This window comes from Manis javanica, chromosome 17 (genome assembly GCF_040802235.1).
Source record: "Manis javanica isolate MJ-LG chromosome 17, MJ_LKY, whole genome shotgun sequence".
Lineage (NCBI taxonomy): Eukaryota > Metazoa > Chordata > Mammalia > Pholidota > Manidae > Manis > Manis javanica.
Window position 1 is genome coordinate 48,438,874 of NC_133172.1, and position 17,998 is coordinate 48,456,871.

The 17,998-nt window shown below is 43.4% G+C and overlaps 1 protein-coding gene across 3 annotated transcripts in view; it reads left to right on the plus strand.

Annotated features, from left to right (window-relative positions):
- ZFP90 (ZFP90 zinc finger protein) overlaps positions 1-17,998 on the plus strand; it is a 98,987-nt gene that overhangs the window by 18,342 nt on the left and 62,647 nt on the right. Inside the window, exons 1-2 of one of the 3 annotated variants that reach the window (XM_073226509.1) lie at positions 8,979-9,290; positions 10,425-10,534. The exons of 1 other annotated variant lie outside the window; for it this stretch is intronic. The gene's annotated coding sequence lies outside the window, so the exon portion shown is untranslated. Of the gene's footprint in view, positions 1-8,978; positions 9,291-10,424; positions 10,535-17,998 lie in introns of those variants that run through there. One more of the 3 variants, XM_073226512.1, reaches the window with a different exon arrangement.

Consider the following 17,998-nt stretch of genomic DNA (forward strand, 5'->3'; position numbering starts at 1 on the left):
GTGCCTGCTGTCAGGGCCAGCTATGTAATTTGTGGGAAGTGGGGCCCCTTTTTCAAGAAGCAGGAAAAAGCTTTTCCTTTTTTCTGCAGTTTCTCTCTCTCTCTCTCTCAACCTTTAATGGTGTATTTCATTTGTAATTTAATATTTAATGTTCCATCTCATCAGGCACAAGGGTTATACACAACTTCAAGTGAAGACACAAACTGTGCTGGGAGCCCTGCTCCTCGATGTGGCACTCTCACCCTTAACCCTCCCTGCCAGGGCTGGTGCGGCAGCTAGGTGAGGGTGGTGGACAGGCTACAGAGAACCTGTTCCAGAGAGGCTGGCCATGAGTGAATCGAAGCACCCAGCCCCAGCTCATGCTTTGTTGTCCAATTGGACTTGACTTACAAAACACAGACTTGAAGATAAAATTATTAAGGATTTCAAGATGGCCACTGTAGAGCATTAAATCCAGAGTGCAGGACGCTGTACCTGCTGGTGGCTTGCCGGTGAAGCCAGCCCGGGTGCCACTCCCTCAGACCTAGGTGCCAAGATCCCCTCGCCCGTCATATTCTGGGTCAGCCAGAGGACCCAGTACAAATGTGTTGAGTTTTATTGGCACAGACGTCACAATTTCTGTGAAAAGATCCTCAAATCATCAAGTTTATGGCTGTTTGGACTTTCTGCTCTTCTTTTTGTAACCTAATTCTTCTCTTGGTTCTCTTCATTTCTGTAGTGTATCCACATTTCTGTTCACTGTTGCAGGCATGTTGCTAAGGATGTGGGTACCAAAAATGTTGTTTAAAACTATTTGGTGGGAAAGTACAGAAACTCTCTCTCTAAAGACTAAGGCAGCTACTGCTCTGTTTGGCCGATCCAATGTGTGGCTCCTTGTCTAATCTAGTGAAATACAAAACCAGATTGATAATCACTAGTAAAGGTAATGTGATTTTGTCTAACCAAACTACGTTCCAACCAAAATAATAATAAGGTGTGGTAAGAAATAGTGTAAAAGCTAGTTTAAAAATATTTCTGGAGAATGGGCGGAGCCAGGATGGCGGCATGAGTAGAGCAGTGGAAATCTCCTCCCAAAAACACATAGAGCTATGAAAATATAACAAAGAAAAATCTTCCTAAAATAGAGACCACAGGACACAGGACAACATCCAGACCACATCCACACCTGCAAGAACCCAGCGCCTTGTGAAGGGAGAAAAGGCCACAAACCAACAAGAAGGGAAGCTCTTCCAGCTGTCACTTGTACCAGCTCTGCAAACTATCTCTATCACCATGAAAAGGCAAAACTACAGGCAGACAAAGATCACAGAGACAACACCTGAGAGGGAGACAGACCTAACTAGTCCTCCTGAAAAAGAATTCAAAATAAAAATCATGAACGTGCTGACAGAGATGCAGAGAAAAATGCAAGAGCAATGGGATGAGATGCAGAGAAAAATGCAAGAGCAGTGGGATGAGATGCAGAGAAAAATGCAAGAGCAGTGGGATGAAGTCCGGAAGGAGATCACAGAGGTCAGGAAGGAGATCACAGAAGTGAAACAATCCCTGGAAGGATTTATAAGCAGAATGGATAAGATGCAAGAGGCTATTGAAGGAATAGAAGCCAGAGAACAGGAACGTATAGAAGCTGACATAGAGAGAGATAAAAGGATCTCCAGGAATGAAATAACACTAAGAGAAATATGTGACCAATACAAAAGGAATAATATTCGTATTATAGGGATACCAGAAGAAGAAGAAAGAGGAAAAGGGATAGAAAGTCTCTTTGAAGAAATAATTGCTGAAAACTTCCCCAAACTGGGGGAGGAAATAATCGAACAGACCATGGAATTACACAGAACTCCCAACAGAAAGGATCCAAGGAGGACAACACCAAGACACATAGTAATTAAAATGGCAAGGATCAAGGACAAGGAAAGAGTTTTAAAGGCAGCTAGAGAGAAAAAGGTCACCTATAAAGGAAAACCCATCAGGCTAACATCAGACTTCTCGACAGAAACCCTACAGGCCAGAAGAGAATGGCATGATATACTTAATGCAATGAAACAGAAGGGCCTTGAACCAAGGATACTGTATCCAGCACGACTATCATTTAAATATGATGGCGGGATTAAACAATTCCCAGACAAGCAAAAGCTGAGGGAATTTGCTTCCCACAAACCACCTCTACAGGGCATCCTACAGGGACTGCTCTAGATGGGAGCACCCCTAAAAAGAGCACAGAACAAAACACACAACATATGAAGAATGGAGGAGGAGGAATAAGAAGGGAGAGAAGAAAAGAATCTCCAGACAGTGTATATAACAGCTCAATAAGTGAGCTAAGTTAGGCAGTAAGATACTAAAGAAGCTAACCTTGAACCTTTGGTAACCACAAATCTAAAGCCTGCAATGGCAATAAGTACATATCTCTCAATAGTCACCCTAAATGTAAATGGACTTAATGCACCAATCAAAAGACATAGAGTAATAGAATGGATAAAAAAGCAAGACCCATCTATATGCTGCTTACAAGAAACTCACCTTAAACCCAAAGATAAGCATAGACTAAAAGTCAAGGGATGGAAAAACATATTTCAGGCAAACAACAGTGAGAAGAAAGCAGGGGTTGCAGTACTAATATCAGACAAAATAGACTTCAAAACAAAGAAAGTAACAAGAGATAAAGAAGGCCACTACATAATGATAAAGGGCTCAGTCCAACAAGAGGATATAACCATTCTAAATATATACGCACCCAATACAGGAGCACCAGCATATGTGAAGCAAATACTAACAGAACTAAAGAGGGAAATAGACTGCAATGCATTCATTGTAGGAGACTTCAACACACCACTCACCCCAAAGGATAGATCCACCGGGCAGAAAATAAGTAAAGACACACAGGCACTGAACAACACACTAGAACAGATGGACCTAATAGACATCTATAGAACTCTACATCCAAAAGCAACAGGATATACATTCTTCTCAAGTGCACATGGAACATTCTCCAGAATAGACCACATACTAGCTCACAAAAAGAGCCTCAGTAAATTCCAAAATATTGAAATTCTACCAACCAATTTTTCAGACCACAAAGGTATGAAAGTAGAAATAAATTCTACAAAGAAAACAAAAAGGCTCACAAACACATGGAGGCTTAACAACATGCTACTAAATAATCAATGGATCAATGAACAAATCAAAATAGAGATCAAGGAATATATAGAAACAAATGACAACAACAACACTAAGCCCCAACTTCTGTGGGATGCAGCGAAAGCAGTCTTAAGAGCAAAGTATATAGCAATCCAGGCACACTTGAAGAAGGAAGAACAATCCCAAATGAATAGTCTAACATCACAATTATTAAAACTGGAAAAAGAAGAACAAATGAGGCCTAAAGTCAGCAGAAGGAGGGACATAATAAAGATCAGAGAAGAAATAAACAAAATTGAGAAGAATAAAACAATAGCAAAAATCAACAAAACCAAGAGCTGGTTCTTTGAGAAAATAAACAAAATAGATAAGCCTCTAGCCCAACTTATTAAGAGAAAAAGAGAATCAACACAAATCAACATAATCAGAAATGAGAATGGAAAAATCACAACAGACTCCACAGAAACACAAAGAATTATTAAAGACTACTATGAAAACCTATATGCCAACAAGCTGGAAAACCTAGAAGAAATGGACAACTTCCTAGAAAAATACAACCTCCCAAGACTGACCAACGAAGAAACACAAAAGTTAAACAAACCAATTACAAGCAAAGAAATTGAAACAGTAATCAAAAAACTACCCAAGAACAAAACCCCGGGGCCGGACGGATTTACCTCGGAATTTTATCAGACACACAGAGAAGACATAATACCCATTCTCCTTAAAGTGTTCCACAAAATAGAAGAAGAGGGAATACTCCCAAACTCATTCTATGAGGCCAACATCACCCTAATACCAAAACCAGGCAAAGACCCCACCAAAAAAGAAAATTACAGACCAATATCCCTGATGAATGTAGATGCAAAAATACTCAATAAAATATTAGCAAACAGAATTCAACAGTATATCCAAAGGATCATACACCATGACCAAGTGGGGTTCATCCCAGGGATGCAAGGATGGTACAACATTCGAAAATCCATCAACATCATCCACCACATCAACAAAAAGAAAGACAAAAACCACATGATCATCTCCATAGATGCTGAAAAAGCATTTGACAAAATTCAACATCCATTCATGATAAAAACTCTCAGCAAAATGGGAATAGAGGGCAAGTACCTCAACATAATAAAGGCCATATATGATAAACCCACAGCCAGCATTATACTGAACAGCGAGAAGCTGAAAGCATTTCCTCTGAGATCGGGAACCAGACAGGGATGCCCACTCTCCCCACTGTTATTTAACATAGTACTGGAGGTCCTAGCCACGGCAATCAGACAAAACAAAGAAATACAAGGAATCCAGATTGGTAAAGAGGAAGTTAAACTGTCACTATTTGCAGATGATATGATACTGTACATAAAAAACCCTAAATACTCCACTCCAAAACTACTAGAACTGATATTGGAATACAGCAAAGTTGCAGGATACAAAATTAACACACAGAAATCTGTAGCTTTCCTATACACTAACAACGAATCAATAGAAAGAGAAATCAGGAAAACAATTCCATTCACCATTGCATCAAAAAGAATAAAATACCTAGGAATAAACCTAACCAAAGAAGTGAAAGACTTATACTCTGAAAACTACAAGTCATTCTTAAGAGAAATTAAAGGGGACACTAATAAATGGAAACTCATCCCATGCTCATGGCTAGGAAGAATTAATATCGTCAAAATGGCCATCCTGCCCAAAGCAATATACAGATTTGATGCAATCCCTCTCAAATTACCAGCAACATTCTTCTATGAATTGGAACAAATAATTCAAACATTCATATGGAAACACCAAAGACCCTGAATAGCCAAAGCAATCCTGAGAAAGAAGAATAAAGTAGGGGGGATCTCACTCCCCAACTTCAAGCTCTACTACAAAGCCATAGTAATCAAGACAATTTGGTACTGGCACAAGAACAGAGCCACAGACCAGTGGAACAGATTAGAGACTCCAGACATTAACCCAAACATATATGGTCAATTAATATTTGATAAAGGAGCCACGGACATACAACGGCGAAATGACAGTCTCTTCAACAGATGGTGCTGGCAAAACTGGACAGCTACATGTAGGAGAATGAAACTGGACCATTGTCTAACCCCATATACAAAGGTAAACTCAAAATGGATCAAAGACCTGAATGTAAGTCATGAAACCATTAAACTCTTGGAAAAAAACATAGGCAAAAACCTCTTAGACATAAACATGAGTGATCTCTTCTTGAACATATCTCCCTGGGCAAGGAAAACAACAGCAAAAATGAGCAAGTGGGACTACATTAAGCTGAAAAGCTTCTGTACAGTGAAAGACACCATCAATAGAACAAAAAGGAACCCTACAGTATGGGAGAATATATTTGAAAATGACAGATCCAATAAAGGCTTGACGTCCAGAATATATAAAGAGCTCACACGCCTCAACAAACAAAAAACAAATAACCCAATTAAAAAATGGGCAGAGGAACTGAACAGACAGTTCTCCAAAAGAGAAATACAGATGGCCAAGAGACACATGAAAAGATGCTCCACATCGCTAATTATCAGAGAAATGCAAATTAAAACTACAATGAGGTATCACCTCACACCAGTAAGGATAGCTGCCATCCAAAAGACAAACAACAACAAATGTTGGCGAGGCTGTGGAGAAAGGGGAACCCTCCTACACTGCTGGTGGGAATGTAAATTAGTTCAACCATTGTGGAAAGCAGTATGGAGGTTCATCAAAATGCTCAAAACAGACCTACCATTTGACCCAGGAATTCTACTCCTAGGAATTTACCCTAAGAACGCAACAATCAAGTTTGAGAAAGACAGATGCATTCCTATGTTTATCGCAGCACTATTTACAATAGCCAAGAATTGGAAGCAACCTAAATGTCCATCGGTAGATGAATGGATAAAGAAGATGTGGTACATATACACAATGGAATACTACTCAGCCATAAGAAGTGGAAAAATCCAACCATTTGCAGCAACATGGATGGAGCTGGAGAGTATTATGCTCAGTGAAATAAGCCAAGCGGAGAAAGAGAAATACCAAATGATTTCACTCACCTGAGGAGTATAGGAACAAAGGAAAAACTGAAGGAACAAAACAGCAGTGGAATTACAGAACCCAAAAATGGACTAACAGGTACCAAAGGGAAAGAAACTGGGGAGGATGGGTGGGCAGGGAGGGATAATTGGTGGGAAGAAGAAGGGGTATTAAGATTAGCATTCATGGGGGGTAGGGAGAAAGGGGAGGGTGGGCTGCACAACACAGAGGGGACAAGTAGTGACTCTACAACATTTTGCTAAGCTGATGGACAGTAACCGTAATGTGGTTGTTAGGGGGGACCTGATATAGGGGAGAGCATAGTAAACATAGTATTCTTCATGTAAGTGTAGATTAAAGATTAAAAAAAAAAAAAAGAAAGAAAGAAAGAAAGAAAAGGGGGATTACTCCTTAACAGGATAAAACTATTGGTAAATCAAAGATCAACGCATGCTTTAAATATCCTTAATGTTGATCACTTAAAGGGTGTCAGATGATCAGCTATGGAGGTACTCTTTTCTGATAATATTCCTTTCTCTTAATTAAAAAAAAAAAGCAAAAAAAAATATTTCTGAACAAATTTGTCTTAAAAATCATAAGCTTCTCAGGAAATATTATTAAAAATAGAAAAATTAATTTCATATTCTATTTAATATGAGTAGAAGGTACTCAAAGAGAACTGAAATCGGATTTGGGTCAGAATGGAAAATTTGGAGAGTTCTGGGATTTCCTGAGATTGACTTTGGAGGAGAAACCCTGTTTGTGTGTGTGTGTTAATATTCAAATAAATATTTGCCCCCCTCAAAAGGCATTTCTAAAAATAAATGTGGTTTCAGTTTTTCATTTTTCTTCTTCTTCTTTTTAAAAGTTATTTGGGCTAACATAGTTTTTTTGCTATTCCTATCCACCGAGACTTCCCAAAAGACTGTGTTTTGTTCTGCTAGTGGTAGAGTTTGCTAGAAAAAAATAATACATTGAAAGGAAGCAATAGGGAACACCACATTTTTATTTATGTGTAATGTAGCTCCACATTTTATAGTCATTACAGTCATTCATTCATTAACGTTTCACCCAAAGCCTGGGGGTCAGACTCTGAATTTGTCTTATGATCAAGTGAGAACAGAGCAGCTGCTTGTCCTGCCTGGAGATGAGGTGGTGGTGAGGTTAGAAGGAAAGTGAGGAGGGAAGTTACATTTGTGGAGTGTTTGTTATGTGACACTTGTTTAATACATATCCTTATTTCATCCTCACAGCTGAGCCACTTAGAGGTGGGGACACTGAGGCACAGAGCGGGGCACTCCCGGGGCCATGGCCGGAGTGGAGAAGTTGCCAGAGGCTGTCCAGCTCAACTACTCTGTCCCTCCCCAGTACAGCAGGGAGTCTGAGTGTTCTTGGGGAGGAAGCTGAGGTTCTCTGACGGCGTGCACGCCTCTGGTCTGGTTCTCCTTTCTCTCTTTGCCTTCCAGCTAGCTGTCTTTGGTTACTCGGTGCCACATGGAGAGAATCAGCTGCTTTCAGAGGAAGGCTCTTCTGTGCTAACTGAGCCTTCCACAAGCCACAGAGATTTAGAGGAATTTCAGTTTCTCTGATGGGGGAAGATGCATGGCCCAAACAGCCTTTACCCAGAGCTCAGCATAAGCAGAGTGTGCCATGCCCAGTGGGCAAGGCTCCCCTGTGCAGCCTGACACAGGGCAAGGAGGGTGTTACATACCAGGCACCCAAGGCCAGGAGAGAAGCGATCTGCTCAGGATCCTGTAGCAAACTGTGGCAGAGGCTGGCTCAGGGCCGGACTTCTTGCTGCCTTAACCCTGGTCGGCGTGTGCCATGCAGCTGCAGAGGGTTGTAGACGGCACTCATTGGGTTGGTGGGTGTTGGCATTTCAGGATCAGGTTCTCATTTTTTAGGTGCCTTGGAGCCACATTCTTTTTGAGAATTCATAATATGTTTCAGAAACTGAACTCTGATGTTTGAGATCCTGGGATCTTGAACTGTTATGTGTCTCATGTTTCATCCCAACTCTGCTCTAGATTATGGGTGTTGAACAGATGGGAGCAGTTAACCTGAAATTCTGCAGGGCAAGATTTAGAACTGTACCTTTGTGGCCTGCAGGAACTAAGAACACTTTCTGAAGTGTTACAGCACATGCCCTGGGGAGAATCTAGCTTGGGCTACAAGGTGAGCGAGCTAGCACTCTCCTGAGAATACCCAGCAGGCTGCCCCTGGCCTCCTGGGTGGAGCCGTCTTAGTCAGCTGTGGCTGTTCCTGCTGCTGGCCCATTACATCTGTCTGGCTTACTTTGCTCTGACCCTTCAGGGGCCAGTAGTGTTTCTGAGATGCTGTGGGACAAGAACACAGTGAGCCAAAGTGTGAAAGATGCCCAGTTTGACAGTTGTCCCCACCCACTTGCTGAGTTCCCTGCAGTCTTTCAGATTCCTGGCCTCAGGCCCAGCTTAGCAGCTCTCAACACCTCTCAGCTCATCTCCTGGGGTCTCCAGACTTCCCAGCCTCAGTCATGACTGCCGCCTCAACCCTGTCTCTTCAGTCTTTAGCTGACCCCCCTTCTGCCTCATGCCTGCCCAGGTGTCCTTGGTCCCCTCCTCATCCAGCTCCTGAATGGCTCTGGTTTCTGACCACCGATCCCTGCACTTTGCTCTCTTTCTAGAGCCACACCCTCCCTGTTGCATGTGGACCACCCACATCAAGTGGGGTCAGGGAAAGCCCTGTGGGGTGTGACCCACTAACCTGATACTTTGGCAGGTGGGTGGGGGGCGGAGTCAGAGCTGGGTCAGATGAGAGCCCGAGGAACTGGAGGATGAGGAGGGCAGCTGGACGTGGGGCTACGCTGGAGTCAGGCCAAGGAAGTCCAAGTCTGATGTGGAGTCCACAGAACGAGCTCAGACTAGACACAGGTGACACAACCAAGAAGGCCAAGGCCTAAGGGCCAGGAAGGAAGTGGTGAGTGAAAGACAGAGACTGGAGGCCAGCTGCAGCAACTGGAGCTCACTGGCTTTTGTGCTCCTCAGTGGAAGGTGTGTGGGAGAAGCAGCCATGGGCCTATAGTCCTGACTCAAGCCTGCCGCCAGAACTGTACCTCCCAGCATTGCCCTGTAAGTTACTGTCACCTCTATGCCGACGGGCTGCTCTCCTTCCAACCCTCAGGCCCACCTTCTGAACCTTTCTGCTCACTGTGCACTCCTTGCTGTATTTCCCCATAGACCCAGCCTTTGCTCCCAGCCCAAGCTGCTAGACCTCTGGCCCTAGGCTGGTGCAGGAGCTACCCTGCTAAGGTCAAGAGCAGTGCCTCGAGCCTTGAGCAGAGGCCCTGGTGTGGCCTGAGATTGTCTTTAGACCCTCTTGGTGCTCAGCCTGCCTTGGCTGCTCACTGCACCTGGCCAGGATTCACACACACACATAGGCCCCTGTTTACTTTTGGCTGAGGTCTCAGCTGCTTTTGCCCTCTGTCTGGCCCTGTCCTGTCCTGTCCTGAGTTCTGTCTCCCTTCACTCAGGGATGGAGTTCTGGAGTTTTACCTTGGTTGCCTTTGGCACCCAACCTGGCTAGCCCTGTTCTTGCTTCATGACCTCCCTACCCTGTGGGTGGCTGTGCGTCTGCATGTGGTGCCTATCAAACACCAGGTGTAGTCTGGGACACTGAGATAGGTCTTAGATCAACAACCTGATCCTTCCCCATCTGGCTTTGCAGTTGCCTTTAGTGGCCTACACCCCCATTTCCCCGCATGCCAGTAAGGATGCAAGCTCTCCTGGCAAAACCGTGTTCTGTAAACCACAGGTGCATTGGGAGAAACATGTGCTGCGCCAACATAAGCCTTGTGCAAGTGCTTGTTCAGGAGAGAGGTCACTCAGTTTTGCCTGCTTACCAGGGTGGCCATTCTTAGCACATGAGTGCAATTAAAATTCATCAAGAGGATTTACTGGGTTACTTGGTGAGGTGGCAAGTTACTGCCTGGTATTTCCGGGGTGAGAGATCTAGAAAACAGGTCTTTCCCACCATTTGAGTGGCTGAGCTCTGTCAGGAGTGTCTGGCAGGAGAGAGTGTTCCTGAGATCCAAGCCTACAGAGACACTGGGCCGAGGGGAGAATGTAGATGCAGGTCAGAGCTGGAGAGCAGAGCAAGGGCTGTGGCATCCACGGAGGTCAGGGGGCAGAGGTAGCATCCTAGAGAGGAAGCTCTGACTGCCCTGCACACCCTCACCTTCCCCTGAAGCCTGACCCTTCTCAAAGTCAAGGTGAACTATCCGAGGAAATGGAGCCACTGAAAGACCAGAGGAGAGGACGGCTCTCACTAGAAGAGTCACGCTGCTTCTCAGGCCTGCCTGGCGATCCACCTGCAGGTAATTTCTGCAAGCCAAATCATTCTGTGGATGCCCATGAGTGTGTGATTTAAAGATGCACCCAGCACACCTGTCCATCAGGTAGCTAATTCCTTGGTCGTTGTGATGCTGTGATAGAGTAAGAAATATGTATTTGGTCCTTGTTCCTGGCACAGAGCTTCGAAAATCCTTGTAGCTTCCTGAGTGATAGAGGCAAGAGGAGCATTTTTCATGTTACTCATATAAGCCTTTTCCAACGGTACCTTAGTTTATGCTGATGAAGTGACTCTTGGAGGGTGGGGGCTGGCTTCCGGAGAAACCAACCATGTGATCAAATGGTAACTTTCAGTCCCCCCACCCCACCAGCCTCTGAACATGAGTTAAACACCAATGACCAGTTATTTAGTCAATCATGCCTATGTAAGGGAACTTCCATAAAAACCCTGAATGAAGGGCTTTAAAGAGCTTCTGGGTTGATGCTTATTGAGGTGCTGGGAGGGTAGTATGCATGGAAGAAGGGCATGGAAGCTCCACTCCTTTTCCCCATACCTCGCTCTGTGCATCACTTCCATTTGGCTATTCCCAAGTTACAGCCTTTATGGTCAGCCAGTAATAGTAAGTAAAGTGTTCCCCTGAGTTCTGTGATCCACATAGCAAATTATCAAACCTGAAAAGGGGCTCATGAGAACCCGTGATTTGCAGCCAAGTGGACAGAAGTGTGAGTAGCCTAGGGACCCACTATTTGTGATTGGTGTTTAAGTGGGGGTACTCTTGTAGGACTGAGCCCTTAACCTGTGGGATCTGTGCCAATTTGGGGTAGATAGTGTCAGAATTGCCTAATGTGAGGGGAAACCCAACACATTTGGTGTCAGAAGTGTTGTGAGTAAACAGTTTTTCTTTTAGTCATGTAAGTAGTAAACTGAACATGTATGTCCATCTTATGATTGCATTTTTTGAATCAAACTTTCCTTTAGTGAGACTAATGCTGTCAAGGAAAATACTCAGGATATGAGGGCAGATCATAGATACTGGAAGGACTGACAGTAGGGTGGAGGAGTGCATTCTTAGCCTAGTCCATGCTTTGGTTTACACAGATCTGTGGGTACCATCACTACTGAAGGCCCTTGTGGTGCTCAAGTGTGATAGAGATTAACTCCTTCATGTAAAGTCGAATGTTTGGCCCCCAAAAAGTCAAGACTTGCTGACATGAAGGGTTTCTGGCCTGGCTTCTGAAAGGGAGAGAGCCCCCAGTTTGGCTTAGCAAGGTCTTCAGCCTCTGGGTGCCTAGCCAAAATGACAGTCTGACCACAGGATCATAAAGATTTTAATCTGTTAAGGGTGATAAAGATTGGAATCTGGGTTCAGCTGATTGCTGGAGGAGCACCTTGCACATAGCATTGGCCTCCTGGCTCCAGAATTTCATGACTCACTGTAGGTTGTGTAATGACCACCTTGTCTGACAACCCTGACCTGAAGGGTGAGCCCTGATGGTTTAGTGCCTTCAAGAGCCAAGCATGGCTCAGCATCTCATCTCTGCCTTATCCAGTTCCACAGCAATGTTGGGAGTATTCCCAGAGTCAGTTCCACAGACAAGGCAGGAATGATAGTGGTCCATACGCTCCATGGGTGGGTGGACTCCTCCAGGATGCTGGTGTGATCGCCACGAGTCCCAGTGATACATCAGCTTCTCTGCTACTACCCAGTGAGGCAGCTCCATCATTGTCATTCACCCCCTACTCAACAGGAAGTCACAACCTTGCCCTTGAGAAATCCAGAACAAGTAGGGGAGGTGCAGATGAATAGGTAAGGAACATGTGTATGACAGAGCAGACATAGATTCCACAGACAAACCCCACCCCAACACAGCAGAGAAGAGTTGCCATTCTCCAGCAAGGGACGAAGGGCTGCAGCCTTCCCTTCTCGTTTCGAAAGGCTTTATTGAGGTATAGTCAATGGTACATATTTAAAGTATGCAATTTGATGAGTTTCACATATGTCTATTCCTGTGAAACCATCACTGCAACCAAGACAGTGAACACATCCTTCACCCATTCCCTTGTGCCCCTTTGAAATCCTTCCTTCCTGCCCCTCCAGCCCCACTCAGCCAACCACTGATGTGCTGCCAGTCACTATAGATCAGTTTACATTTTCTAGAAATGTGTATATGTGGAATCATACAATATGTTCACTGTTTTTGTCTGCTTTCTTTCACTTAATGTCATTATTTTAGGGTTCATTCATGTCTTTGCATGTAAAAGTAGCTTGTTCCTTTTTATTGCTGAGTAGGATTCCATCCCCATTGTATGGATATACCACATTTGTCTATCCATTCATCTGTTGATGGAATTTGAATTGTTTCTATTTTGGGGTACTGCTGTAACTTCTATGAATGTTCATACACAAATGTTTGTGTTATGCTTTCATCTCTTTTAGATAAGAACTCAGGATAGGAATGGCTGACTCATATGGTAGATGTATGTGTAACTTAAAAAAACAACACTGCCAAACGATTTTCCAAAGTGGTTGAATCATTTTATATTTCTGTCAGAAATTTATGAGAGTTATAGTTGCTCCATATTCTTGTCAACACTTGATATGGTCAGTCTTTTTAATTGTAGGCATTTTAGTGGGTGTGTAGTGATAAATCATTATGACTTTTATTTGCATTTCCCAAATAATGATGTTGAGCATCTTTTCATTCATTTGTTTGCCATCCATGTATTTTCTTTGGTGAAGTGTCTCTTCAAATCCTTTGCCCAATTTTAAGGTTGGGTTATTTATATTGATATAATATATGAAGTAATCATATTAAAACATAATTTATATTATATGTTATATATCATACATTAAAATAATACATAATGTAATATATATAATGTGTTAGATATTGTATAGATTGTATATTACATATAAATACTTGTAAACTATATATCCACCAAAAGGCTTATATTTCAAATATATATTCAAATATGTTATAATACCCCTTGGAATTTATTGACAATTTCTGTGGTGAAATGGCATAAGGAAGAGACTAAAAGTTTATATTTGCTTGTTTAAAAAAATGTGTGTGTGTGTGTGTGTGTGTGTGTGTGTGTGTGTGTGTATGCCTTTTGGTGGATATATAGTTTGCAAATATTTTCTCTTAACCTGTGCCTTACCTTTTCATTTTTGTAGCAGTGCATTTTGAAGCACAAAAGTTTTAAAACTTGGTGAATAATTTTTAGATCAATGTATTGATTTTTATCTTTTAGAGCTTGTGCTTTTTGTGTACTATTTAGGAAATTTTTGCCAAATCCAAGGCCATAAAGAATTTGTCCTGTGTTTTCTTCCAGTCATTTTATAGTTTTAATTCTTATATTTAGGTCAGTGATTCATTTTAATTTTTGTGTATACTTTGAGGTAAGGATCTAGGCTCAGCCATTTTCTTTCAGTTTTCCTGGTGCTCTGGGTCAGTGTTCTGTCTTTGCCCACTACATCTGACCTCCCGGTACACAATCAAGTGCTTTGTGGGGACAGAGACACCCCCCACCCTGCGCCCTTCTCTGGCACCCATCTGGCATTAATCATGGAGGCAAAGACCAGAGTGCATCCCTTTGAGGCCATTCCACCCTTGATGCTGTTTAGTTCAGGTGACAGTTTGCCTTCCAGACATTCATCTCCTGCAGTGACAGCCAAAGGGTCTGGAACACCCCCTGAGGAGAAAACCAGATTCTTTTTTTTTTTATCATTAATCTACACTTACATGAAGAATATTATGGTTACTAGCCTCTCCCCTACACCAGGTCCCCCCTATAAACCACTTTACAGTCACTGTCCATCAGCTTAGCAAAATGTTGTGGAATCACTACTTGTCTTCTCTGTGCTGTACAGCCCTCCCCTTTCTCCCTCCCACCCCATGCATGCTAATCTTAATACCCCCCTTCTTCTTCCCTCCAATTATCCCTCCCTACCCACCCATCCTCCCCAGTCCCTTTCCCTTTGGTACCTGTTAGTCCATTCTTGGGTTCTGTGATTCCGCTGCTGTTTTGTTTCTTCAGTTTTTCCTTTGTTCTTATACTCCACAGATGAATGAAATCATTTGGTATTTCTCTTTCTCCACTTGGCTTATTTCACTGAGCATAATACTCTCCAGCTCCATCCATGTTGCTGCAAATGGTAGGATTTGCCCTCTTCTTATGGCTGAGTAGTATTCCATTGTGTATATGTACCACATCTTCTTTATCCATTCATCTACTGATGGACATTTAGGTTGCTTCCAATTCTTGGCTATTGTAAATAGTGCTGCGATAAACATGGGGGTGCATCTGTCTTTCTCAAACTTGATTGCTGCGTTCTTAGGGTAAATTCCTAGGAGTGGAATTCCTGGGTCAAATGGTAGGTCTGTTTTGAGCATTTTGATGAACCTCCATACTGCTTTCCACAATGGTTGAACTAATTTACATTCCCACCAGCAGTGTAGGAGGGTTCCCCTTTCTCCACAGCCTTGCCAACATTTGTTGTTGTTTGTCTTTTGGATGGCAGCCATCCTTACTGGTGTGAGGTGATACCTCATTGTAGTTTTAATTTGCATTTCTCTGATAATTAGCGATGTGGAGCATCTTTTCATGTGTCTGTTGGCCATCTGTATTTCTTTTTTGGAGAACTGTCTGTTCAGTTCCTCTGCCCATTTTTTAATTGGATTATTTGTTTTTTGTTTGTTGAGGTATGTGAGCTCTTTATATATTTTGGACGTCAAGCCTTTATCAGAACTGTCATTTACAAATATATTCTCCCATACTGTAGGGTTCTTTTTTGTTCTATTGATGGTGTCTTTTGCTGTACAGAAGCTTTTCAGCTTAATATAGTCCCACTTGTTCATTTTTGCTGTTGTTTTCCTTGCCTGGGGAGATATGTTCAAGAAGAGGTCACTCATGTTTATGTCTAAAAGGTTTTTGCCTATGTTTTTTTCTGAGAGTTTTATGGTTTCATAACTTACATTCAGGTCTTTGATCCATTTTGAATTTACTTTTGTATATGGGGTTAGACAATGGTCCAGTTTCATTCTCCTACATGTAGCTGTCCAGTTTTGCCAGCACCATCTGTTGAAGAGACTGTCATTTCGCCGTTGTATGTCCGTGGCTCCTTTATCAAATATTAATTGACCATATATGTTTGCGTTAATGTCTGGAGTCTCTAATCTGTTCCACTGGTCTGTGGCTCTGTTCTTGTGCCAGTACCAAATTGTCTTGATTACTATGGCTTTGTAGTAGAGCTTGAAGTTGGGGAGTGAGATTCCCCCCTACTTTATTCTTCTTTCTCAGGATTGCTTTGGCTATTCGGGGTCTTTGGTGTTTCCATATGAATTTTTGAAAAAACCAGATTCTTAAGAGTTCTTAAAACCAAGTGGAATCTCAACTAGCCTGACATCCATGTTGGCACTGACAGAAACTCATGGTGAGGAAGGTTGACAGTCTTCCTGAGTGGGGCCACGTGTTATCTTCATATCAGCAGCAAGTAAACAGAGGTTTCATAAGATTCAGTGACCCAAGTAGTCATGGTCACCCAACTAGTTCATCACAGAGTGCCTTCACCCTGGGTCCAGGCTCAGACCTCCTACTCTCAGGCTAGCAGTTTATACCCTGTAAATACTGCAAGTTGCATGTTTACTGTCAACAAGACAAACTGCACCCCTCTTCTTTTATGGTTTCAAAGAAAAGCTACTTCAATGAATGAGGGGTTTCAAATGATATATTTAAGGTCTTGGGTGCAAGTCAAAGAACTAGATTTCGGAGAGACTGGTTTTCTTTTTTTCAACTAGATCTAAGCTTCATTTTTTCCTCTGCCTTTTGTTGTGTGCAGAAAGGAAGTGCTCCTGTGAGCTACAGGGGTCAGCTCACAGCACTGAGGCTAAGGAGAAAAGAAGGTAGGCATTGCCCAATCTACCTCCCCTCAGTCCTGCACACATCAGGCCCTCCACAATGCCTCATTGTCCCCATCAAGACCCAAGTTTCTTAGCCTGGCATCCTCAGCCTGGCCCATTTCCAGCCTTGGCCTGTTTTCCCTGGGCCTCTATGCACCCAGTCAGGCTGGTTGCCTGAAGAACACCATGATCTTTACCTGGTGTACACTGTTCTCCCTGATCCTCAGCTTTGTGCCCCTCCCCACAGTCCCTGGAGAGCCAGCTTAGGTGCCAGTTACTGTCAGCTGGATGGGTCTGCTTCTGCCCTAGCACTGTCAGGCCTGGCTATCCTCCCATATACTAGCCTGTCTCTGAGGCTCAGTCTTGCAGATCCTCTTCCCCTGTGGTCTGAAACTGGTAATTAGGTCTCATCCCATATCCTTCTGCATAGCTTTCCCATGTGTCTTATCTCCCCACCTAGACTGTAAGCTCCTCTTAGACACGCACAGGTCTGATCCTTCCTCATTTCAACATCTTTCCTCAGCACCTGGCGTCATCCATGCAGAAGCAAATCCTTACGAATTGTTTTGATGTGATTTGCCTGGAGAGCTATGCACACTGCTGTCAGGGCTGGGTGCTTGGGGGTAATAGAAGCTGGTATTCATCTCTGAAGGTGAAGGAAACGAGGGTCCACATAAGAGAAGTCCTGGGCTCAGAACCAGCCCTTACACCACGCAGGAGTGCTGCTGCCCACAGAAACTTCTCTGTTGCTTCACACCCAGGGAGCGCACATGGCTGGGATAATTACGCAGTGGAGGCATGCATGCTCCACGTGCCATGCTCCAGAATGTGCCCTGTCCTCCAAGCTGTGCCGCCTGGGAAAGAATCTGCTTGTGTGCAGCTTCTACCATCTGCTTGCGCTAGAAGTGGATTTAAAGAATTCAGAAAACATGCCGCCGTGCACCACAGAGGGTACTTCTGGGAGGCTGAAGGATGAACAGGCACAGTCCCAGCTCTCAGTAAATTCGTTGCCTAGCAAGGCAGGTGACACATGATCACACTTGAACATGATGCAAGTTTCTAACAATCACTAGAGGCAGGAGCTCTTTCCTGGGGAGGAGACATGTAGGATGAGACCTCCAGAGGGGAGGGATTAGAGATGGAAATTTCAGGAGGAGGGACCAGTGTGAGCAAAGGCAGGGAGTTAGGATCTTAGGGGACATGCTCAGAGGACAGAACACCAGGTGTTACCTGAGGGTAGGATGCGGTAGGAGCTTGGGATCAGTCCGTACAAATCCTTGAGAGCCAAGAGCCAGAAAGTAGCACACTGGTTTCCAGGGACTTGGGGGAGACAGAAGGAGAGTTGTTCAGTGGGTGCAGAGTTTCGGCTTTGTAAGGTGGGGAGAGTTTTGGAGATGGATGGTGGTGGTGGTGGTGGTGGTGGCATAATATGATTGTACCTAGTGCCACTGAACTGGATACTTAAAAATGGTTAAGATGGTAAATTTTACATTATGTATATTTTACCCTAATGAAAAAAAAAGCGTTGAAAGCCAGCTTAATGCTTAAGGGCAAAAGCTGAATCAAACAAGCTGAATCAAACAAGC